Below are 13,965 nucleotides of genomic sequence, written 5' to 3' on the forward strand. Positions count from 1 at the left end.
GAAATTGGAAGGGGAGGTGAACCATGAGAGACTATGGACTCTGAAAAACAATCTGAGGGTTTTGAAGGGGCGGGGGGTGGGAGGTTGAGGGAACAAGGTTGTGGGTATTAGGGAGGGCACATATTACATGGAGCACTGGGTGTGGTACAAAAACAATGAATAGTGTTATGCTTAAAAGAAATTAAAAAAATACATTGTAAAAAAAAAAAAAAGAAAAGGGTTGCATTGTGCTGATGCCTGTGAATTCACTGGATCTACCATATTCTCCACCATTCAAAACAGCTGGCTGGCATGATGGACTACTGGCCTTTTGCAGACCTCTTTAGTGTCCAGTCACATGCAACATCTTGTGTGACCTTGTGTGACTGTGGCAAGATTTGGCAGGAGGTGATATTTACTAAATATATGTCCAATATACGATGCTGTTTCTCCCATACCCAGCACTGACGGGTCCAGGAATGAAGAGGTGGAATTGGGAATGTCCATACTCACTGGTATTCTGGGTGACCCACTGCAAAACTTTCACTCCTTGTATGATGACCATATGCTCTGCTGCCCTAGAGGTTTCAGTTCTAAAGGAAAATTACTTCCACCCAGAAACACCACAATGGTTCTGCTCAGTGGAAAGCTGAGACTTCGCCTTGTCACTTTGAGCTTGTTTTGTCTTCGTGGATGTCTCTCTGTCCTTCCAGCCTGATCTTTCATTCCCAACAAGAACCCTAGGCAAGAAAACATGACAGCCTCATCCCGCCTCCTGCATAGGCACCCCTGATCCACACGGTGTAGAGGCTGCCTGGAGGGCTGTGTTGGGAGAGAGGCCTGAGAATCTCAGATCTGGGCTCTTGGCCAGACCTCGGTGCTTTGTCTACAGTTGTCCAGGGGCTAAAAGACAGTGTGACACAGATAGGAAAGGGGTCTGTGTCTCACAACCCTGTCTGCCTCTGTCATTGTGAGCATTGCCATTGTCCCACACCTGACAGTAATAATCAACCTTATATTTGACTCTGGTCCTGCAGGTGTTTAGGGCAGCTGTGTCTTCCAAGTTGGAGTCTTAGCATCAGAGAATCCCTGAGGGGCACTCGTTATTGTCATATATGACCAGCCAGGGACCAGTTATGGCTGCTGCAAGTACCACTGAACACTGAAGATTTCTATACTGTCTTCCTGACAGGTGATCATGGCCATCTGTCCCAGGGTTACTGAGCACAGGGAGCTGAATCAGCTCCAGGGAGGCCTTTCAGGAGCCTGGCCATAGGGCTGAACTGGGCTCTTGTAGAGCTACAGACAACACCTGATTCAGGGAAAGGTGGTCCTGTGGCTCAGCATCTAACTCTCCTGTTTCACGTCCCCTCTGCGTCCCCCAGCTGAACTCTGGTCCCATCCTCAACATGTCATGAGAACGGGAGACTTTCTCATTATGACACTTGTTCATCATGATACATGTGGGAATTTACTATTTTAGAATCACCTGCTCTTGGAGATTCACCGTGACTTCTAGCTTATTTCCTCATGGGCTGGGTATCTCTATGACTCCCCCATCCCCCAAAAGTCCAGCAGCCTACATCTCAACACTTTGGTTCCTTTCATTTTTTTTTCTTCCATGTCTCACATAAGTTTTTGAAAAGTGTCAGAAACCACCCCTGATGGAGGGACTCACTTCACGTTTTATGTCTCTGTGAGGGTCCCCATGGTGATGTCTTTGCAGAGGGAGCGAGTTCTCAGGACAGGATAGCCAGGGATCACTCCTGGGAACTGGGCTCTGTCACTGAAGCAAGGACAGCACAGGGACAAAAGACGTGGTCTGACGCTGTGGGAATCACTTCACTCTGGAGACAGTCTCACAAGGAGGCTGCAGACCTTCCTTCCAGGAACCAGGGGCTCTGAGTGCCCTACCTCCTGTTTCCTGAGTCACTTGTGAGCAAGGCAGCTGCTCAGATCGGACTTGATTCCTAAATGGAGAGAAAGGGATGCCAATGGATATCGCAAAGTTTTCCTGAACTGTGACCCCGATCTGAATCCACTTGGAGTGGGGCAGAAGAGGCAGAGGGTGAGGGGTCAGGGCATCTGTGGACGTGCCCCACACAGCTGGGTATCCTCTCTGAGACCTCAGGTGGAGAGACAGGGACGGGAATTTCCCAGATGAGTTGCTCACTGTGTCAGGACTCCTCTGTCAGTGTCCTGGGTAACTGTGTGTGAATCTGACCCTCTGAACAAGGTCCCTGGAGACTGAGGAGATAGGATAGATCATGCTGACAGGGTCTGAGGACTGAACCCTGGACCCCTGCTGCCCCCCAGGCCTAGGGTCCCAGTGAGCCCCAGCATCTGTCCTGCTGCTCTTGATGAAGTCTGCTGCCCCCTGTTGGTGGAGGAGGACATAGACCGGTTGCTTCTCTCCTGCAGGTCACTACACTGAACCTTTCATGGGAGAAAGGGTGTAGACCAGGGTTTCCAGCCTCCCACAGGCAGCTGCCCCCACTGCCCTGTCCATCCCAGCACGGGAGGTTGCATACGCGGTTCAGGAGACAGGACAAGTTGGATTCCTTCCTTTAGTGCAGGGGTTGATATGGCCTAGCCTGTCCCACTGGCTGTTGCAACGGGTGGGTGCAGGCAAAAGTGTAGTGTATGCTGAAAGGGTCACAGTTCAGGAAAACTTTGCGAGATCCCATTGGCATCCCTTTCTCTCCATTTAGGAATCAAGTCCGATGCTGCCTGCATCCCAGTGAGTGTCTCTGGGTCACAGTGCAACAGGCGATCCTTCTAGCACTAACCTTCTCATGTGCACCTAAATCTTTATTGGCCAATTTCTGTCATCTCTGCCACTGCTGTTTTTACTACAACCCCTAGCAGTAGCAGTCTGGGGGAGGATGGTTTGTACACGAGCCTCTCGGGTGATGTGGATGAAACAGGGAAGTTGGGAATCAGACCCGCATGTGCAATTTCACATCATACATGTCACACTTTTGCTAAGCCCCTTACCTCGGATTTCTGCAGAGTATGAACAAGAGACTCCCAAACTGTTTCCCACTCACTGAAACCCCACAGTCTCTGTTTCATTCATAAGACTCTGTCCATATTTGTACATCACTGAATTTGGAAGCAAAGTATTTCTAACATCAGTCTAATCTTCCCCATTTCATATCACATAAAGTTGAGGTCCAGGGAGTCTATGTTCCTAGGAGAGCAGAGGGAAGTGGGGGCCAGTCCAGAATGGAGCCAGGTATGCTAGATTCAGATCCCAGGTTCCTTGGACAGAGCTTGTGCAGAACGGGAGGGAGGGAGTGTGAGGCCAGTTTGGGCAGCAGGGCTCCTGTCACTGAACTCACTGCCATCTCCGTCCTGGCTGGCCTAAAAAGGAGTCCCCTCAACCTGCATGTGGGGAGGATCAGTAGGGTCCTATTCCAGGATAGAGCTGGGGAATCTGTAGGGACAGTGGAGAGTGTTAGGTTATACATGGCCCTGGTCCGTGTCCTCCTGGATCTGCTCTGCACTACTGATTGGTCCTCTCTCTCTTTCTTCTAAATTGGAGGGAATGACTGGGGTCTTCTGGCCACACAACTGGGGTCAATGAGTCCTGCAGTGGACACAAGGTCTCTAGGTTCAGGAGTCTCAGGGGGTCCTTCTCCGGGTCCCACTCCTGCAGTACCCTCCAGGCTGACTTTAGGTTCAAGGTCATGCTCAGGTTCCCCTGGAGGCTGTTCCTCTGGGGTTCCTCTGGGTAGCACCTGGGTCTGCACCTGGGCAGCAAGTGAGGAGGGGAAGCAGGAGAGGGTCCAGGCCATGGTGGGTTTCTTGTGGATCTGCAGCCTTCATCCCCTGTCTTATCAGATTTCCCCAGTGACACGACATCACTCAGGTACAGGGTAAGGACGTCATAATGTGGTCTCATGTCTGTCATTATTTTTGGTCTCATCATCATACGTTTTAGCTGTTCCTCCATTATAAATCAAACATGTTGCTATTGTTTTTGCTCTTAGCACTTGACTGTACTTACAGACATTAACCACTAAAGTTTGTTTTAGGTGTATCCATGTAGTTTTGGTTTCTCAAGCTTATTATACTTTGTGCAGACTCACATTTCCATAAGTCATTTTTTCCTTTGGTGTGAGGTGTGTCCTTCTCAGTCACTTGTGCTGAGGGTCTGTGGGTGATGAGTTCTGGGAGGTTTGCTGTGTGAGAAACATTAATTTTGTCTCCACGTTTTAATGACATTTTTCTTCAGTAAAGACCAATGATGACAGATATTTCCTATTAGTATTTTGAAGACATTGCTCCCTGTTTTCCAGTTTACACGGTTCATGATGAGAAATGTGCTCCCAGCACAATGCTGGTTCTCTATAGGGAATATGAGTCTCCTCTCTGCCTGTGAGAGTGTCTGCATCACTGATCTGTAGCGATTTCATACAACGTGTCCTCCGCTGTCTCTCATGCTCCCCGTGCCCAAGCTTTGTTGAGCTTCTTGGATACATTGGTTCCTGGGTTTCTCCACATTTGCAGCCTTTTGTAGATTATATCTTCACAGACTTTTTATTTCACCCTCAGACCCTCACCTTCCCTCCCTGGAGTCCCTACACTTGCACACTATCTGGGCGCATGATGGTGTCTTCCAGGCAGTGAGCCTTCATTAATTTTATTAGGTATTTCACTGTGTGTTTCATTTTGAACACTTTACATCCCTATGGCATCAGATTCCCCATTCTCTTCTTTTGCAGCATCAAATCTGCTGTGAGTCTGTCCTCTCTATTTTTAAATTTCAGACATATTCATTTAGGGAACTTTTAAAAGAAAGGTTCTTTTAAAAATATCTTCCTTTTCTGCTTCTCACATGTGTTGTTCTTCCTTCTCACACAGGCCCAGAGGAAACGGAGTTCTAACACCTGTTTACAAATTCCCTGTTGATCCACCTGTGCAGCCTGCCTGGAGGACTGGGAGGAAGGGGACAGATTGGGGACCTCAGACCTGGGGACCTCGACCAGATCTGCTCACTGCTCTGTGCACAGGCCTCCTGGGGCTGGAGGAGAGGGTGACACAGATAGGGAAGGGGTTTGTGTCTCACTTCCCCATCTGTTTGTGTCACTGTGAGCATTACCACTGCTGTCAAGGACTGACAGTAATAGTCAGCCTCGTCCTCGGCCTGTGCGCTGCTGATGGTCAGGGTGGCCGTGTTCCCTGACTTGGAGCCAGAGAATTGCTCTGGGATCCCTGAAGGCCGATCACTATCATCGTAAGTGACCGTCAGAGGGGCTTGGCCTGGCTTCTGCTGGTACCAGTAGACATAAATATATTCTACTTCCTCTCCAGTGCAGGTGATTGTAGCGGTCTGACCCAGGGCAACTGACACTGAGGGAGGCTGAGTCAGTTCACTGGTCACAGAGCCTGAAAAGACAGAAGAGGAGAGGTTGCAATGGGGCCCAGGGGCTCATTTGCAAGGTCCCAATACTGAGACTGTGCTGTGCCTGATCCCAGGGCTTGGGCCAGGCTCAGCTCTGGTCTTGTGGGGCTGAGAGGGTGTGGGCAGGGCCCAGGGACAGCGCCTGTGCAGAGAGTGAGGACGAGGAGTGAGAGAGGGCTCCAGGCCATATGGATGTGCCCAGAGTTCTGTCTTCTAAGAACCACAACTGGGTCAACCTCACCTTATCCTCTCTTATTTCTTTCCAGGCTCTAGGGACTGTGATTGTTAGTATTTATGCAAATTTCCTCCTCTCTGGGACTCCAAATGTATTCAAACCCCTCATAAACTCAGACCAAGTGACTGAAGAGGTAGGGTGGGGAACCCCAACTTCCTCCAAGCAGCTCTCAGGTCAGAAAACGAGCCTTGGTCTCCAAAGTTTGGTATCACAGTCACATTCCTAGGAATTTATACAACCACTGTCCCAACTCATTCTGCCTGGGGGCTGTCTGGGGCTGGCCCGGGACCTTCCAGAATTCTGGCCATGGAGCTGGTCTGGTTGTTCTGAGCGATGCAGACAACACTTGATTCAATGTGAGGTGGTTCTGTGACCTCACTCCCTTCCTCCCCCTGCCTCAGGTTCTCTCTGTGTCCCCTACAGACACTAGGGTCCCATCATTGGCATGTCAACAGAATGGGAATCTTTCATTCTGAGGTTTGTTCATAATCTTGTAAGTGCGATTTTAGTCATCAACCATGTCATTCCTCTTAATTTTTTCAGCAATATTTCATGCAAACCTGTGAAAAGGGCTTGAATCCATGAGTAAGAGCTTCAAGGTTTGTGATCTTGTAAGGATCCCCAGGATCACACATCCATGTATGTTATGAGCTCAAGTGCCTGAGCCATGCATTCTGCAGCCACAAGAATCACGTCACTCAGGAGACAGTCTCACAAGGAGGCTGCAGATGCTCCTTCCAGGAACGAGGATCCCCAAGTGCTCTGCCTCCTATTCCCTGAGATATTCTTGAACAAAGTAGCTGTAGCCCCAGGTCTGAATTGGGGGTGGAGGTGGGGAAGGAGAGGCAGAGTGAGTCATCGGGTGTCTCTGGATGTGCCCAGCACAGAGGAGTCAGTCCCTGGGGACACTGATGGAGAGAGGGGACTTGAATCTCCCAGGTGAGGTGCTCACTGTGTCAGGACAACTGTCAGTGTCCTGGGTGACACTGTGTCTGACCCTCACAACATGGTCCTTGAAGCCTGAGGAGACAGGGTGGATCATCCTGACAGTCTCTGAGGACTGAACCTTAGACAGCCAGCTGACCCCCAGACGTGGTGTCCTTGTTAGCCCCTCCCTGGGCAGCCCCAGCCTCCATCCTGCTGCTCCTTCTGCAGCTCTGCTGCCCCCTGTTGGTGGAGGAGGACTCAGACCAGGAGCTTCCCTCCTGCAGGTCACCCCAGAGCACCTGTCACCTGAGAAAGGGTGTGGACCATGGTTTCCAGCCTCCCACAGACAGCTGCCTCCCGCCTGCCCTGCCCAGCCCAGCCCAGCCCAGACAGGTTACATACAGGGTGCAGGAGGCAGAACAAGTGGGATTCCTGTACTTGGATGAGGGTTGAAATTCCCTGGCCTAGTCCATAGTCTTCTTACAAAAAGGAGAGTGTAGGCTACAGTGTAGTGCATTTGAAAAGTGTCAGTGCCCAGACAAAGCTGTGTGATATCCCACAGCCATCAGTTTCCTGTGTATTTAAGAATCTGGGCTGATGCTTCCTGCATTCCTGTCCATGTAGTTGGGTCATGAGAGCAAAATGTGATGCTTCTGGTGCTAAGTTCTGTTGAGCAGGCAAACCTTTAATTTTATTGTTATTATTGCTGTTTTTACCTCTTTTCTCTTATTCCAGCCTACATTTCCTGGAGTTTGGTGTGGGAGGATTTGTAAATTAGCCTAGCCTCTGGTTTGGTGAAAATGGGATCCTGCTCATTTATACCTGCATCTAACTGCACATGAAGAACGTCCCAGTGTAGCTGAAGACTTTTCCTTGGATTCCCCCATTTGCAGACAGGAGACTCCAACACTGGTGTTAAGTCACCGAGACCTTACTGAGTCGTTATCATGAAAGAGACTCTTTGATGTTTTGTATCATTTAATGTGAAAAATAGTATTTCTTACATGAGTTAAGCTTCCCCATTTCACAGTAGGTAAAGTTGAGATCAGAGTGGCTAGCTTCCCAGGAAAACAGAGGAAAGTGCGTTGAGTCCAGGGGTGGAGACCAGCTGTGCTGGATTCAGACCCTGGGCTCCTTGGGGGCAGAACTTGAGCCGGATTGGAGGGAAGGAGGGTGGCTAGGCTGGGCAGCAGGGTTTCTCTCCTGAACTCACTGCCATCTCCATCCTGGCTGTTCTTTAAAGGAGCCCCTCAGCCTGCACATGGGGAGAGTCTGTGGGTTTGTGTCCGAGGTTAGAACTGGAGAATCTGTGGAGGGTGGAGGCTGTTTGGCCATGCAGAGGCCTGGCCAGGGTCCTGCTGGCTCTGCTCTGCATTATTGCTTGGTCCTCTCTCTGTGCTCCCCTAGCAGGTGGGGCAGAGTCATCTGAGGTTCACAGTGTCTGCAGCTCTGGGGAATGTGGGGCTCATTCTCAGTGGTTCCTCCCTTACAGTGTCTCCTGGGCTGAATTCAGGGTCAGGGTCATGCTCAGAGTATTGCAGGGGCTGAGCCTGTGGCAGGCCCAGGGGCAGCACCCGGACAGAGAGTAGGGTGGGGAGCAGGAGAGGGCCCAGGCCATGGTGGGGACCTCAGAGTTCTGTCTCCTGAGCCTCAGTTAGAGCCTGGACACCTCAATCCCCCCTAATGTCCTCACCTGTCCCCTTGAAGATGTTCCTTCTCCCATTGGTGGAGAGAATCTCTGTGCTTCTGGGTGAGTTTCATGAATCTGGTTCACATGGAGCTGTGCTGCTCTCTGGGCTGCATAGGGAGCTCTTATCACTGTGTGTTTGAACATCTTCAAGCCTGGGGAAAGAAGGGACATGTGGGGGGCATTTCTAGTCCTGTTCTCATGAAATGTGCACTGAGATTATTTTGTCCCTTTTCTCTGTGTGTGAAATACATAACAATACATTCATCCTAATTGTTTTAAGCAATCAGTTCATCTTCCCAGATTTTCTCTCTGTTCCCTGTGAATGTTTCATGGCTCATGCTGTGGAGCAGAAGTGAGTGAGAATTGTCCTAAAATGTTCATAGATTTCAGTGTCATTTCCTTTACTGGAGGTCTCTGATCGGCAGCATCCACTTGGGTGTTGCTGTGAAACTCAATCTGACAATCTCTGACTTTAGTTGTGGTGTTTAGAGCATTTCCTGAATGTGATTAGTAGTATCCCTGCAATATAGCATCTTGCCTTTATTAACATTATTTTTTGTTGTTGTTGTCCCATGCGTTCTTTGTTCGCTCTTTACATGTATCTTTTTTGGATTAATGGAGCATTTGATATGATTCCATTTTATCTACTTCTTCTGCTTACAAGCTGTAAGTTCTTTCTGTCTTATGATCAGTAACTTGCAGTAAGTCCACATTCCGATGGTGCTGCCATGTTACATGGAATGTAAGAACCTGATAACATCCTTCTGTGTCTCACTTCTCCGCATATTCTCTGTGATTTTCCTACATATTGTTTTACCTCTGTCAGAAATTCCAGCATACATCGTTACTATATTTTTGTGGACAGTGACATAACCTTTTAAAAATTTTTATTGTGCTATGTTAGTAATTATACAATACATCATTAGTTTTTGATGCAGCATTCCAAGATTTATCTCCCCTCCCTTCACTTTTCCTTTCCTCCTAATATCTTCCATGTTATTCCTTATGCTCCACAAGTAAGTGAAACCATATGATAATTGACTTTTTCTACTTGACTTATTTCATTCAGCATAATCTCCTCCAGTCCCATCCATTTTGATACAAAGTTGGATATTCATCCTTTCTGTTGGAGACATCATATTCCATTGTACATATGGACCACATCTTCTTTATCCATATGTCTGCGAAGGGCATCTTGGCTCTATCCACAGTTTGGCTATTGTGCTTATTGCTGCAATGAACATTGGGGTACAGATGGCCCTACTTTTCACTACATCTGTACCTTTGGGGTAAATACCCAGTAGTGCAATTGCAGGGTCATAAGATAGTTCTATTTTTAATTTCTTAAGGAATATCCACACTGTTTTCCAAATTGGCTGCACCAACTCTCATTTCCACCAACAGTGTAAGAAGGTTTCCCTTTCTCCATATTGTCCTCAACATTTGTTGTTTTGTGTCTTGTTAATCTTTGCCATTCTAACTGGTGCAAGGCAGTATCTCAGTGTAGTTTTGATTTGGATTTCCCTGATGGCTAATGATGATGAATACTTTTTCATGTGTCTGCTAGCCAGTTGTATGTCTTCATTAGAGAAGTGTCTGTACATGTCTTCTGCCCATTTTTTTTTTTTACAATCGTAACAATTTTAAAGTGCAAAATTCAATGGTTTTAACTACATTCATACTTTCTGCAACCATCACCACTCATTAACATAGGAATTTTGGGGAGACACATTCAGATCATGGCATATGCTTTGACTTCTCTTGAACAAATATTTAAAAGTGTAATTATATTTGCTTTTGTTTCCTTTGCGTTTGGAGACATATCTTTTTTTTTTTATTTGAATGATATAATTTTTTATTTTTTATAAACATGTATTTTTATCCCCAGTGGTACAGGTCTGTGAATCACCAGGTTTACACACTTCACAGCACTCACCAAAGCACATACCCTCCCCAATGTCCATAATACCACCCCCTTCTCCCAAACCCCCTCCCCCCACCAACCCTCAGTTTGTTTTGTGAGATTAAGAGTCACTTATGGTTTGTCTCCCTCCCAATCCCATCTTCCTTCATTTATTCTTCTCATACCCACTTAAGCCCCCATGTTGCAACACCACTTCCTCATATCAGGGAGATCATATGATAGTTGTCTTTCTCCGCCTGACTTATTTCGCTAAGCATGATACGCTCTAGTTCCATCCATGTTGTCGCAAATTCTTCTGCCCATTTTTTGACATTATTATCTGTTTCCTGGGTGTTGAGTTTGAGGAGTTCTTTATAAATCTTGGATATCAGCCCTTTGTCTGTAGTGTCATTTGTGAATATCTTCTCTGATTCCATGGGTTGCCTCTTTGTTTTGTTGACTCTTTCCTTTGCTGTGCAGAAGCTTTTGATCTTGATGAAGTCCCAAAAGTTCATCTTCGCTTTTGTTTCCTTTGCCTTTGGAGATATATCTTGAAAGAAGTTGCTGTGGCTGATGTCGAAGAAGTTACTGCCTATGTTCTACTCTAGGATTTTTGTGGATTCCTGTCTCACATTGAGGTCTTTCAACCATTTTGAGTTTATCTTTGGGTATGGTGCAAGAGAATTGTCAAGTTTCCTTCTTCTATACATAGCTGTCTAATTTTCCCAGCCCTATTTATTGGAGAGACTGTCTTTTTTTCATTGGATATTTTTCTTGCTTTGCAGTGATGTATCTTTTAAAGAGATTTAGATAATAAAAAAGTCTTAATATTTGTCCCTTCAGTTAGCATTTCTGATTTTTACATCGATTTTGTAAAAAGATTTTATTTATTTGCTAGAGATAGAGTGAGAGTGACAAAGAGGGAGAGAGAGGGAACACACAAGCAGGGGAAGCAGCAAGCAGAGGGAGAAGCAGGCTCCCCGGTGGACAAGAAGACTGATGCGGGACTGGATGGATCCCAGGAGCTTGGGATCATGATCTGTGATGAAAGAATACACTTAACCAACTGAGCCATCCAGGTGCTCCTTACATTGTTTTTGTAGATTCAGATTCTTCCTGGAATCACCTCTCCTGATTGAGAAATGTACTTTTCTTTTTTTAAGATTTTATTTATTTATTTGACAGAGAGAGAGAACACAAGCAGGGGGAGTAGGAGAGGGAGTGGCAGGCTCCCTGCTGAGCATGGTGTTGGACACGGGGCTTGATCCCAGGACCTTGGGATCATGATCCTAACCAAAGTCAGATGCTTAACCAATTGAACCATCCAGGCACCTTGAGGAATGTCCATTTACTGCTTGTATTTGGGTCAGCTCATGAGCAATCGTGTCAGTTTTTGTGTATTTGTGTATTGTTGACATTTTTTATTTAGACATCATGTTTGAAGGATATTTTCCCCAAGTGAAGAACTGTTTTTTTCTCCCTTTCAGTAAATATGTTAATCCACTGTCTCTCAATGACATTTCATGCAAAGCATAGTCCACTGGAATCCTTTTCTTCCTTCCTCTGAGTGCAGGGAGTCTGTCCCTATGGCTTCTTCTTCTTCTTTTTTTATTTTAAGAATATATATATATATATATATATATATATATATATATATATGAGCGAGAAAGAGGCAAAAGAGGGGGAGATGCAGGCTCCCCACTGAGCAGGGAGCCTGACTCAGGGCTCAGTCCTAGGACCCTGATCATGAGCTGAGCTGAAGGCAGATGCTTACCCAACGAGCCACCCAGGCATCCATGCATGGCTTGTTTGTTAACATAAGTTTCTATCTGTCTCAAAGCAGGAAAAAATATACAGTGGAAAAAAGACAGTCTCTTCAATAAATGGTGCTGGGAAAACTGGATAGAAGAATGAAACTTGACCTTTCTCTTACACCGTACACAAAGATAAACTCAAAATGGATAAAAGACCTCAACGTGAGACAGGAATCCATCAGAACCCTAGAGGCAGTAATCTCTTCGATATCAGCCACAGCAACTTCTTTCAAGATATGTCTCCAAAGGCAAAGGAAAAAAAAAGCAAAAATGTACTTTTGGGACTTCATCAAAATCAAAAGCTTCTGCACAGCAAAGGAAACAGTCAAAAAAACAAAGAGGCAACCCACGGAATGGGAGAAGATATTTGCAAATGACAGTACAGACAAAAGGTTGATATCCAAGATCTTTAATGAACTCCTCAAACTCAACACACACAAAACAGACAATCATATCAAAAAATGAGCAGAAGATATGAACAGAGACTTCTCCAATAAAGACATACAAATGGCTATCAGACACATGAAAAAATGTTCATCATCACTAGCCATCAGGGAGATTCAAATTAAAACCACATTGAGCTATCACCTTACACCAGTTAGAAGGGCCAAAATTAGCAAGACAGGAAACAACATGTGTTGGAGGGGATGTGGAGAAAGGGGAACCCTCTTCCACTGTTGGTGGGAATGCAAGTTGGTGCAGCCTCTTTGGAGCACAGTGTGGAGATTCCTCAAGAAATTAAAAATAGAGCTTCCCTATAACCCTGCAATTGCACTACTGGGTATTTACCCCAAAGATACAGATGTAGTGAAAAGAAGGGCCACCTGTACCCCAATGTTTATAGCAGCAATGGCCACGGTCGCCAAACAGTGGAAAGAACCAAGATGTCCTTCAACGGACGAATGATAAGGAAGATGTGGTCCTTATACACTATGGAGCATTATGCCTCCATCAGAATGGACAAATACCCAGAAAGGACTGGAAGAGATTATGCTGAGTGAAATAAATCAAGCAGAGAGAGTCAATTATCATATGGTTTCACTTATTTGTTGAACATAAAAAATAGCATGGAGGACATGGGGAGATGGAGAGGAGAAGGAAGTTGGGGGAAATTGGAAGGGGGAGGTGAACCATGAGAGACTATGGACTCTGAAAAACAATCTGAGGGTTTTGAAGGAGCTGGGGGTGGGAGGTCGGGGTACCAGGTGGTGGATATTATAGAGGGTATGGATTGCATGGAGCACTTGGTGTGGTACAAAAACAATGAATACTGTTAAACTGAAAATAAATTAAAAAAATATCCCTAGGAGACAAAAGTGTACTTTTTTTTAAATTTTCTTTTAAGATTTTATTTATTTATTTGACAGAGAGAGATTACAAGTAGGCAGAGAGGCAGGCAGAGAGAGAGAGAGGAGGAAGCAGGTTCCCTGCTGAGCAGAGAGCCCGATGCGGGACTCGATCCCAGGACCCTGAGATCATGACCTGAGCCAAAGGCAGTGGCTTAACCCACTGAGCCACCCAGGCGCCCGACAAAAGTGTATTTAATTTCCTCTTATGGGAGAAAGAACCTATTTGTGGTTGTCTTGGGATAGTTTCATATTATCAAGTGGAAGAAAGATTATTGATATTCCCTTTATTTGCAGACTGTGGTTTGTGTGGATCTAGTGGAGATCATGAGGATAAGGTGGGACTCTGGTGGCTTCTTACATGTCAGCATTGAGAGACTGGACTGCATTTCATAAAATTGTTTTGTTGGTAGTGTGCATGTAAAGAAGGCTTCTTGGGCAAATGTGTGTGTGTCAGTGGGTAGAATTGAGAGAGCACTCCTTGTGTGTGTCACTCCCATAGATGAATATCTTCTGGACACTCTGGAGGAGGAGGCAACTGTCCCATTGTCACTCATTCACCATCAGGATAGATGTGACTCTCCAACTATCTGTCAGAACCCAGAGCACCTAGTGTGTCTGCATGTTTTCTCCGTATATAGAAATAGAAGAAGGGATTTCA

At 46.1% G+C, this 13,965-nt stretch overlaps 1 gene segment (V, D, J or C); it reads left to right on the forward strand.

Moving 5' to 3' along the window:
• The window catches only part of LOC132023362 (probable non-functional immunoglobulin lambda variable 11-55), a 1,024,259-nt gene that overhangs the window by 943,646 nt on the left and 66,648 nt on the right, over window positions 1-13,965 (forward strand).

Source organism: Mustela nigripes, chromosome 8 (assembly GCF_022355385.1).
Source record: "Mustela nigripes isolate SB6536 chromosome 8, MUSNIG.SB6536, whole genome shotgun sequence".
In the NCBI taxonomy this organism is placed as follows: Eukaryota; Metazoa; Chordata; class Mammalia; order Carnivora; family Mustelidae; genus Mustela; species Mustela nigripes.